Source organism: Muscardinus avellanarius (genome assembly GCF_963383645.1).
Source record: "Muscardinus avellanarius genome assembly, chromosome: 3".
Classification (NCBI taxonomy): Eukaryota; Metazoa; Chordata; class Mammalia; order Rodentia; family Gliridae; genus Muscardinus; species Muscardinus avellanarius.
The window spans coordinates 130,626,747-130,638,545 of record NC_137788.1 but is presented as its reverse complement, the minus strand read 5'-3'; positions in this window follow the sequence as shown (position 1 = coordinate 130,638,545).

Sequence of the window (11,799 nt, the reverse complement as noted above, 5' to 3'; positions counted from 1 at the left end):
GCACTGGTGGAAGCAGAGGTGTGAGGCAGGGAGCCGGGGACACTCAGGCGCAGAACCAAAGAGGAGGGGGGATTTAACCATGGGTGCGGAGACCATTCCCTCTCTCATTTGGCTTTTGCTAAGTTTTTATAAACTGAACATTATTTTTGTTTTGTATGTTCTCTATGGTTTATTCCATGTGTGTGGTGGCAGCAGCCACTCTTTTTTGTTGCTTTTGTTTGGTTTTGGTACTGGGGATTAAATTCAGGAGTATACCCCTAGCCCTTCTTATTATTTATTTGGAAACAGGGTCTAAGTTTCTAAGGCTAGCCTTGAACCTGTGACCCTCCTGTCTGAGCCTCCCAAACATTGGGATTATATGTGTGTCCCACCATGCCCAGCTCATAGCCACTCTTTTTTATAGGTAGAATCATAGTCTATTTTTTTTTCTTCTTCTTTTGGCACTGGAGATTGAACCTAGGGGCATTCTACCTTTGAGCTACCCCAGCCCTTTTACATTTTTGGCTTTTGAAGCAGTCTCCCTATGTGGCTGAAAGTCTTGCTGCGATCCTCCTGTCTCAGCCTCCCAAGTACTGGGATTAGAGGCACGCACCATTTTACTCAGCTTAGAATCATCGTCGCTAATGAACTGTGTCTTCAAGGATATGAGTCCTAGCCAGGCGTGGTGGTGCACACTTGTAATCCCAGCATTCAGGAGGCTGAGACAGGAGGATCATGGTTCACGGACAGCCTCAACTACTTAGGCCCTTTGCAACTCAGTGAGACCCTATTTCAAAATAAAGAATAGATATAGGGCTGAGGGTATAGCTCAGAGATAGAATGCCTGAGTTCCATCCCCAGTACTGCAAAAAAAAAAAAAAAAAATGCTATCACTGTAAGTATCCCACAGTCTTTATTATTAAGTATATAAAATTTAAAATTTATTCAAAAGTAAAGAGGAAGCCGGGCGTGGTGCGGACACTTGTAATCCCAGTACTTGGGGAGGCTGACACAGGAGGATCGCAGGTTCGCAGCCTGCCTCAGCAAATTGTGAGGCCCTCTGCAACTTAGACCCTGTTTCAAAATAATAAAATAGAGCCAGGCATGGTGGCGCATGGTTGTAATCCCGCACTTGGGAGGCAGAGACAGGAGGATCACGCAGGTTCGAAGCCAGCACGCTGGCTTAAGAGACCCTGTTTCCAAATAAAAATATAAAATAGGTCTGGGAGTGTAAGCCCGGAAGTAGAAGGGTTTCCAGGAACCCCAGTACTACCAAAAAATAAATAGCTGGGCGTGGTGGCGCATGCTTGTAATCCCCACGCTTGGGAGGCTGAGACAGGAGGATTGCACAGGTTCAAAGCCAGCCTCAGCTACTTAGTGAGGCTCTCAGCAACTTAGTGAGACCCTGTTTCCAAATAAAATATAAAATAGGTCTGGGAGTATAGCCCGGAGGTAGAAAGCCTCGGGGCTCCACCCCCAGTACCACCAAAAAGTAAAAAATAAAAACAACAACAACAAAAAATAGGGCTGGGGATGTAGCTCAGAGGTAGAATGCCCTTGGGCTCAATCCCCGGTACCACAAAAAAAGAAGAGAGTAAGAGTAGGCTGGGGGATGGGTAGTTTGGAGGTAATATGCCCCTGAATTCCATCCCCACAGAAAAAAATATCCTTACATTGTTGGTTAAGAAGCATCTTTTCTGATAGCCAGTGAGTCTCTCCTGGTGCCCGCTCATCACTTTCTCTCTCTCCCTTGAAGAAATAGCCTCATTTTTCCTGAAGAGTTTTCACAGCCTTCATCTCACCAGTTACATCCTCCTGATACCATGTCCCTCTGTCCCCATATTTCCTCTGCTTAATGGTTAAATCGCTGTACTGTCCAGTAAGGTCGTCATGTGCAGCCAGCAAGCTTGAAATGTGACTGGTTTGAATTAAGTTATGCATCACACATGTGGCTCCCATTTCTACTGGGTAGCACTGACACCCAAGCTTGGTCACAGGTTGGAATTTTATGGCAAGAATACAGACATGGTATATATGTCCACTCAGCTGACGCTTATGTCTGCAGTCACTTAGAATCAAGATCTAGATTCATTAATTCATTAGAAGTGGGAAGATTCTGTTTTTCTTCAGTTAATAACTCGAATACTTCAAAAAGAGAAACTTCCCCTCATGAACTAGGTAGTTGGTTAGCCTTGAGTACAATTTATATAGGAAAACAGGATATAAATACTTAATTCCTTTTTTCTTCTTTCTTTTTTTTTTTTTTTTTTTTTTTTTTTGTAGTACTAGGGACGGAACCCAAGGGCCTTCTACCTCCGGGCTATACTCCCAGACCTATTTTATATTTTATTTAGAAACAGGGTCTCACTAAGTTGCTGAGAGCCTCACCAAGTAGCTGAGGCTGGCTTCGAACCTGTGCGATCCTCCTGTCTCAGCCTCCAAGTGCGGGGATTACAAGCGTGCGCCACCATGCCCGGCTCATTTTTTTTCCCCCCCTGGGGTGGAGGAATACTAGGGATTGAGCTACACCTCCAGCCCAGTTTTATTTTTTATTTTGAAACAGGGTTTCAGTAAGTTGTGAGGTAGGCTGCAAACCTGAAATCTTTGGTCTCAGCCTCCCAAGTACTGGGATTACAGGAGTGATCCACCATGCCGGGCTCTCTTTTTTTTTTTTTTTTTTTTGCGGATCTGGGGATGGAACCCAGGGGCATTCGACCTCCGAGCTACAACCCCTGCCCATTTTTTTATTCTTTGAAACTGGGTCTCACTGAGTTGCAGAGGGCCTCACTAAGTAGCTGAGGCTGGCCGCGAACTGCGATCCTCCGGTCTCAGCCTCCCGAATGCTGGGATTACAAGCATGTGCCACCACGCCCGGCTCCATGCCGGGCTTTTAATTCCTTTTCCTAGTTTACAAAGTAAGGAAGTGATTCCCTACCATCCCCCAAAGCCAGCCAAAGAGTTTTATGAGGTGTGAGTTTTCTTGTTTTTGTTTCTGTGGTGCTGGAGATGAACCCAGGGTCTTACACATGCCAGGCAAGCATTCTACACTTTCAGCCTGTGTTGATTGGTTGGTTGGTTGGTTGCAGTATGGGGGATGGAACCCAGGGGCATTCTAGCTTCACGCTACCCCCAGCACTATTTTTTATTCTTTATTTTGAAACAGAGTCTCACTAAGTTGTAAAGGGCCTCACTAAGTAGCCGAGGCTGGCTGCGAACTGCAATCCTCCTGACTCAGCCTCAGGATTGTTGGGATTACAACCATGCGCCACCACGCCTGGCTTTAAGTTTTGTTTTTAACTATTGTTATGAAGTTGGATCTAAACATTTTCCTTTCAACCCACTGTTATCATCTTTATTGTTTGCTCCATTTCTTGGCCAGTAGGAGTCTCTTTAACACCTGCTGAGGTCACTTACAGTCTCAGTATTCTGTTCTAGATTTATCTTGTACATTGGCTGCCCCAGACCTGGAGCCAGTCATTTTTTCCAGTGCATTCTGGTTCTTCTTCAGAGGAAGAAACATTTATAGACCACAGCCTGCATGTAGGGGGGCATTTGGTCATTTCTTTTTTCTTTTTTTTTTTCTGAAGATTTAAAGAAGTTTATTAAAAAGATAGAAATACAGAAGACAGTTATAGCCTCATGACCGCATTTTTGGTCATTTCTTAATCTTTTTAAGTCAACAGGATTTGGAACTACAAAGCTGTTGAGCCTTCAACCTTTTTCCAAGTCAGGCCCTTTTTAGATTCTCCATATGTTGAAAGTGAACGAATGAAAATAGAGAAATAATAATAATCATAGACTAACCAAAAAATTAACCAATTACTTGATTATTCATCATATCCTATATGGAAGAATACTTTTTAATTTTCTAGGAGAGGAGACCCTGGGCTTGTGAACTAAAGCTTTTTTTTTTTTTTTCTTTTGTGAGGGTGAAACCCAGGGGCTTTTCTACCTCCGGGGTACACTCCCAGACCTATTTTATACTTTATTGGGAAACAGGGTCTCACAAGTTACTTGAGAGCCTCACTAAGTAGCTGAGGCTGGCTTCGAACCTGTGCAGTCCTCCTGTCTCAGCCTCCCAAGTGCTGGGATCACAGTTCACAGCTAGCCTCAGCTACTTAGTGAGGCCCATCGCAACGTAGACCCTGTTTCAAAAATTAAGAATAAAAAACAGGGCAGGGCAGGGGGTATAGCTCGGAGGTAGAATGCCACTGGGTTCCATCCCCAGACCCCCCCCCCCACACACACACAAAGAAAAATAATCCCAATACTTGGGAAGCTGAGACAGGAGGATCACACATTAATAATTTAGTGAGAAAACTTTGTTTTCTTTTTCTTTTTTTCGTTTTTTTTTGGTGTGTGTGTGTGTGTGTGTGTGTGTGTGTGTGTGTGTGTGTATGGTACTAGGGATTGAACCCAGGAGCATTCTACCTTCAAGCTACACCCCATCTGTATTTTTTTTAACAGTCTTGCTGGGTTGATTAGTCTCACTACTTGCTGAGGCTGTCTTTGAACCTGCAATCCTTCTGTCTCTCTCAAGTACTGAGATTATAGGCATGTACCTCCACACCTAGCCTTATTCCTTTTTTTTTTTTTTTTTTTTTTGCAGGTCTGGAGATGGAACCCAGGGGCATTCTACCTCTGAGTTACATCCCCTGCCCAATTTTTTATTCTTTATTTTGAAACAGGGTCTCACTGAGTTGCAAAGGGCCTCACTAAGTAGCTGAGCCTGTCCGCGAGCCGTGATCCTCTGGTCTCAGGCTCCCAAATGCTGGGATTACAAGCGCTTATATCTTATTTTGAAACTGTGTCTCACTAAGTTACAGAGGGCCTCAATAAATTGCTGAGGCTAGCCTCGAACCTGCAATTCTACTGTCTTAGCCTCCAAAGTACCAGGATTATAGTCATGTACCACCAAACCTGGCTGACCTTGTTTCAAGATAAAAAATAAAAGTGAGTAGGGGTGTAGCTCAGAGGTAGAATGCCCCAGGGTTCGATCCCCAGTAACACACACACACACACACACACACACACACACACACACACACAATTTAAGAAAAAGCTATGAGCCATAGCATGCTTGTAATTCCAGTATTTGGGAGGCTGAGAAAGGAGGATTGGGGTTTTTGGCCAGCCTCAGCTACTTAGGCGCTCTACAACTTAGTAAGACCCTGTTTCAAAAATAAAGAATAAAGCCGGGCGTGGTGGCACACGCTTGTAATCCCCGCACTTGGGAGGCAGAGACAGGAGGATCGAAGCCAGCCACGCGTGCTGGCTTAGGAGACCCTGTTTCCAAATAAAAATGTAAAAATAGGTCTGGAGTGTAGTCCGGAGGTAGAAGGGCTTCCAGGAACCCCAGTACCACCAAAAAAATAAAAAATAAAAAAAATTTAAAAAAAAATAAAGAATAAAATATGGGGCTGGGGGTGTAACTCAGAGCTAGAATGTCCCTGGGTTCAATCCCTAGTAACACACACACACACAAACACACACACACACACCAAAAAAAAAAAAATTAAAAAGCTGTGAAAGAGAAAATAGGTGTATATTAAATGCTAAGAGCATTCAGCCCAAGTAGCTGAGTTTATGATATCAAAAGAATTTGCTGCTCAAGCCAACCAATTTAATCACTCTAGACCATGCTTCTGTGCCCATGTGACTTTTGAAACAAGAGGCTTAACTGGGATTATACCATCTGTTGTAGCAGTTCACTTGTACATGTTTTGTCCACAGAGAACTCTCCGGGGATTTACAAGGTAAGTGCAGAATATATCTTATTCTATTGAAATAAGTATAGCATGCAATTAATAAAAGGAATGTGAAGGCTAAAAAGTATTAGTAGTTATCCACTTTAGGGAAAAGATTAAGAGACATTTCCAACTAATTTTTTGTGTGTGTGTTTAGAGAGAGCCAATAAAGTATTCCCAGGTAGCGAGCTCGTTACCTTGTGAGTATCTGCACCGGAGTTCCTGGCCTACAACACTTGGCCGCCTATGAAGAATTTGTTTCCAACACAGATTTCTTTTGTCTTTTTGAAGAAACTTGGTGTCTCATAGTTTCTGAAGCAAAGATTCAGTCTTTGAGGCAAGTGGTACATAACTGTTCATCTTGATTGATTCGTGCTTGCCAGAATCAGGATACCGATTTTCAATTTTGGGAGATGAGATTTTATTTTTGTGGTTCTGGGGATGAACCCAGAGTCACACCCCCCCCCCCAAGCTCAATTTTATTTTTTATTTGGAAACAGGATCTTGCTAGGTTGATGAGAGTCTTACTACTTGCTGAGGCTGTCCTCGAACCTGTGATCCTCCTGTCTCAGCCTTTCAAGTACCAGGATTACCAGCATGTGCCATCATACCCAACTTAAGTTTTATTCTAAAAGCAGCTGGGAACTATTGAAAGGTTTTAAGCATGATAACTGTCTTAACTGTGCTTTGAAGTCATCACTCCTGCTTCAGTGTGTGGAACAAAAATACAGTAGGAGCGTTCGAGGACCGGTGGAGACCAGTTGTCCCGGTGAGGGAGAACAGGAGCTGAGATTCCCAGGATAGTGGCGGAAGCAGCATGGATTGTCTAACTCTAGGGATTAACAAGCTGGAGTCTCTTCTCTGAGGGTGAGTCTGTGCACCTGGACGGAGGATCTCTGAGGAGGAGGATCAATCCTGGGAGGGGAGAGTCTGTGGCTTACTCCACATACATTGAGTTTGAGGCGTCTTGGAGGAGATGCCTTGCAGGCTGTGTTTATGAGTTAGATCTCAGAAGAGAGAGACCTGAAGAATCTGTGAATTATTGGCAGGTCAGTGAAGGTATGGGTGAGGCTGAAGTCATTTAGAATACAGTGGAGAGTTTTTAAAACAATACTGCTGTCTGCCAGGGTCTGCCTAGACCAGTTGCCGCAACCTTCACCACCCCACCCCCATCCCCACGTGCAGGAGCAGCCACATGGGTGCTGACCACAGACTGCACTAGAAATTCCCGACCACACAGTGGGCTGAAGCACCTGTGTCTCATGCTGAAAGCATGCTGAGGCTTCCCCGATGGCCCTCCTCCTGCCACCAGGCCTCTTCGGGGCTTTCTCTGCCACCAACTGAGTGGAGTCAGGAGTCAGCCTAAAGCTCCAAGTCCTCCCCAGTCATCCTTTGATCTCACAGCCCACTGCTTCCCAGCACAGAGCCCTGGCTGGAGGCACCCGCGGCCCTCCTGCTCTGCAGATGGCGCTGCTCCCTCTCAGGCCATCCTGCTCTGGAGTCTCCTTCTCCACCTCACCCACCATCCCGGGGCCACATAGAATCCGGGCTTCCTAAAACTTCCAAACCCCATAAGGACTAGAACATTCCAGAGGTACTCCCTGGTGAGCTCTGAATTATTATCTAATGATCTATTTCTCTTGTTTTTACTTAGCAAGGTGATCCTTTATTTATGTATTTATTCATTTATTTTGGATCCTAGGAATTGAATCCAGAGGGATTCTACCTCTGAGCTATACCCCCAGCCCCTCCTTTTTATTTTTTATTTATTTATTTTTGGAAACAGGGTCTCACTAGGTTACTAGGAGTTCACTACTTGCTGAGGCTGTCCTGGAACCTGTGATCCTCCTGTCTCAGGCTCCCAAGTATGGGGATTACAGGTGTGTGCCACCATACCCAGCTTGGTCCTCACTTAAGAATATGTTCTAACATACAGCATACATGTCTTACATACCTGACATTCTTAAGAGAAAGCTTCCAGCCAGGCATGGTGGCTCATGCTTGTAATCCCAGCATTTGGGAGGCTGAGACAGTAGGATCATGGTTTGAGGACCGTCTCTGCTACCTCTTAGTGAGGTACTTTGTAACTCAGTAAAACCCTATTTCAAAGTAAAGAATAAAAAAATAGGGCTGGAGCTGTAGAAAAAAATAATAATAAAAATATCTTCCCGAAGTCCTTTAACTCTTAAGTTACCCGGAGACAAGTGTAGGACTGAGAACACATTTTAGGATATAGATGCTGGGTCAGAGATGGAGAGAGGGGGACCCTATCCCAGCTAAGTGGATAGGGAATTCACACTTGAGTCTCCGTAGAACTATGGCCCCTCCCATGACTCAAAAGTCAAATGAGAGCTGGGCGTGGTAGTGCCCACATGTAATACCAGTATTTGGGAGCAGAGAAAAGGAGGATGGCAGGTTCATGGACAGACTCAGCAACTTAGTGAGTTCTTCTGCAACTTAGTGAGACCTTCTTTCAAAACAGAAAATAAGCTGGGCGTGGTGGCGCACGCTTGTAATCCCCGCGCTTGGGAGGCAGAGACAGGAGGATCGTGCAGGTTCGCAGCCAGCCGCGTGCGCTGGCTTAGGAGACCCTGTTTCCAAATAAAAATGTAAAAATTGGTCTGGGAGTGTAGCCCGGAGGTAGAAGGGCTTCCAGGAACCCCAGTACCACCACCACCCCCCAAAAAAACCTGAAAATAAAATAGGGCTGTAAGTGTAGCTCAGAGATAGAGTTCACACTGGGTTCAATCCCCACTACTACCAAAAAATAAAAGAAGGAGAAGGAGAAGGAGGAGAAGAAGGAGGAGGAAGAGGAGGAAGAGGAGGAGAAAGAGGAGGAGGAGGAGGAAGAGGAAAAAAGAAGAAAAGAAAGAAAAAGAAGAAGAAGAAGAAGAAGAAGAAGAAGAAGAAGAAGAAGAAGAAGAGAGAAGAAGAAGAAAAGAAGAAGAGGAAGGAGAAAGAAAAAGAAAAGAGGAAGAAGAAGGAAGAAGGAAGAGGAGGAGAAAGAGGAGGAGGAGGAGGAGGAGGAGGAGGAGGAGGAGGAGATAAAGAAGAAATAATGAGCTGGGCATGGTGGTGCATACCTGTAATCCCAGTACTTGGAAGGCTGAGACAGGAGGATCACAGGTTTGAGGCCAGCCTCAGCAATTTAACAAGACTCTCAGCAACTTAAAGAGACCATGTTTCAAAATAAAGTCTAAAACCAGGCATGGTGGTACACACTTGTACTCCCAGTACTTGGGAGACTGAAACAGGAGGATCGCAGGTTCACAGCCAGCCTTAGCTACTTAGTGAGGCCCTCTGCAACTTAGTGAGACACCCTGTTTCCAAATAAAGAATAAAAAATTGAACTGGTGATAAGCCTCAGAGGTAGAATTCCCCTAGATTCAATCCCCAGTACCACAAAAAATTAAAGTATAAAAAGGGCTGGGGTATAGCTTGAAGGCAGAATGCCTCTGAATTCAATCCCCAGCAGCACCCCCCCTCACCAAATCATCAAAAGATAGCTAAAATGTGAATGATAAATCTGAGAATGCCCAAGCCGCTGAACTTTCCAGTGTCTCCTGTAACACTCTTGGACCACAGAGGTCCCTGTAAGAACGAGCTGTCGAGGCAGACGGCTCACTGTTCTACGAGGACCTGCCGGGTCCCGCACCACAGAGGCGGCTGAAGGAGCTTCCTGCCGGGCAGGGGCACTGGCTCCAGGCGCCCGGTGGGTGAGTCTTCCACACAGAAGACACAAGAGCAGACAGATGGGGAGGAGATGAGGGCATTAAGGGATTTGCCCACCTGCCCTCATTTGACCTGTCTGAACTCAGATTATGCACCCTAACTCTCCACGAAGCTCTCCTGTACAGAACGGGGTGACCGCGCAGTGACCCTGGGCAGCAGGGTTTTGCGTCATCCTGGTAGAGATGACAGATTGTGCTGAGCCAGAGGCTCCCTGGTGCAGGCTCCCGGGAAGCCCTGCCTGTTTGCAAAATGCTGGACTCTCTCCAGGAGTCTAGATTTATATTAGAGGCCACTGTGAGCTTCATTCAGTGTGAATTAGCTGGGTTTTTTTCCCCAAGGCAACAGAGTGTGTGTGTGTGTGTGTGTGTGTGTCTAGGGATTGAACCCAAGGGCATTCTATCTCCAAGTTACACCCCCAGACCTATTTTATCTTTTATTTTGAAACAAGGCCTCGCTAAGTTGCTGAGGCTGTCCTCAAACCAGCAATCCTTCTGTCTCAGCCTCCCAAGTACTGGGATGACAGGTGTGCACCAGGATGCCCAGTGAGACTCATTATTTAATTCTTGGCTCTTGCGAATTATTACTAAACTAAGGATAGATATTACACCTGATCTGAGCCAAAGACCAAGTGGTGATATGTAAATGACTTTTTAATCTGGATAAGTTACTTAACCTCATTAGCCATCAGATATGAGCCAAATAAAACAGTGTGATACCACTCCACACACAGATACACATGTACACGCAGGACCATAAGTAGTTAAAATAAAAAAGCCTGAAAATCTCGTGTTGCCGAGAACACGAACATCTGTATCTCTCGTGTATAGTTGGTGTGAAAGTCAATTAGTAAATCTTTTTTTCTCTTTCTCTCTGTACTGTGGATTGAACTCAGGGGCATCCTACCTCTGAGCTGCACCCCCAACACTTTTTTCAATTTTTTATATTTTAAAACAGGGTCTCACTAAGTTATCAAGGGCCTCACTAAGTATCTGAGGCTGGCTGCAAACCTGCGATCCTCCTATCTCAGCCTCCCAAGTACTGGGATTACACGCATGTGTCACCATGCCAGGCTCTAATGAAATTTTTAAAAGATAATATTTATTCAGGTGTGGTGGCACATGCCTTTAGTCCAGTACTAAGGAGGCTGAGATGGTAGGATTGCAGGTTCGAGGCCAGTCTCAGCAATTTAATGAGACCCTTACCAAATTAGAGAGACCCTGTTTCAAAATAAAAATTCAAAAAGGGCTGGGGATATAGCTTGAAGGTAGAACACCTCTGGGTTCAATCTCCAGTACCCCCACAAAATGCTATTTATATGGTTTATTTTTTATAACTAGAAATATAAGCCAGGCGTGGTGGCGCACACTTGTAATCCCAGCACTTGGAAGTCTGAGACAGGACCATAGGTTCGAGGACATCCTCAACAATTTAGTGAGGCCCTGTTTCAAAATAAAGAACAAAAAATAGGGCCGGGGGTATAGTTCAAAGATAGAATGCCCCTGGCTTCCATCCCTAATACCACAATAAATAAAAAATAGAAATATATTTTCCATTGACCTTGCTAAATTATGTTACTAATTCTAAGAGGATTTTTGTTCTTTTTTCTTATTTTGGTATTGGGGATTGAACCCAGGCCTTTCTACCTCCAAGCTACACCCCTAGCCCTTTATTTTTTGTTTTAAAACAGGGTACCTCTAGGTTGCTGAGAGTCTGTTCCTGAGGCTGTCTTTGAGCCTGTGAGCCTTCTGTCTCAGCCTCCCAGGCGATTACATCCTCCCTGTAACCCATGCCTGGCTAAGAGCTTTATTCATATATTCTTTGGGATTTTTCTCATATAACTATGTCATCTATGAATAAGGATTGTTTTACTTCTTTCCAATCTTTATTCTTTCATTATTTTTCTTGCCTTTTTGCACAAGATAGTACCTTTAGTGCAATACTGAGTGGAAGAAATGAGGGGGATACCGTTGTCTCATTCCAGTCTTAGGGATGTCTTTCAGAATTTCACCATCAAGTGGGATGTTTGCTAGAGATGTTTTAGAAATATGCTTTATTAGGTTAAGGAAATTAACTTCTGTTCCCATCTTGCTAAATGTTGGGTTGGTTGTTTCTTAAAATAATGAATAGGAGCCGGGTGTGGTGGCACATGTTTGTAATCCCAGTACTAGGGAGGCTGAAACCAGAGGATTGCGGGTTCAAGACCATTCTCAGTAATTGCTATTAGCAAGGTCCCTCAGCACCTTAGCGAGACCCTATTTGATTAAAAAAAAATGTCCCTGGGTTCCAAGTAACAACAACAATAAAATAATGAATAGATATTAATTTTATTAAGTAATTTTTC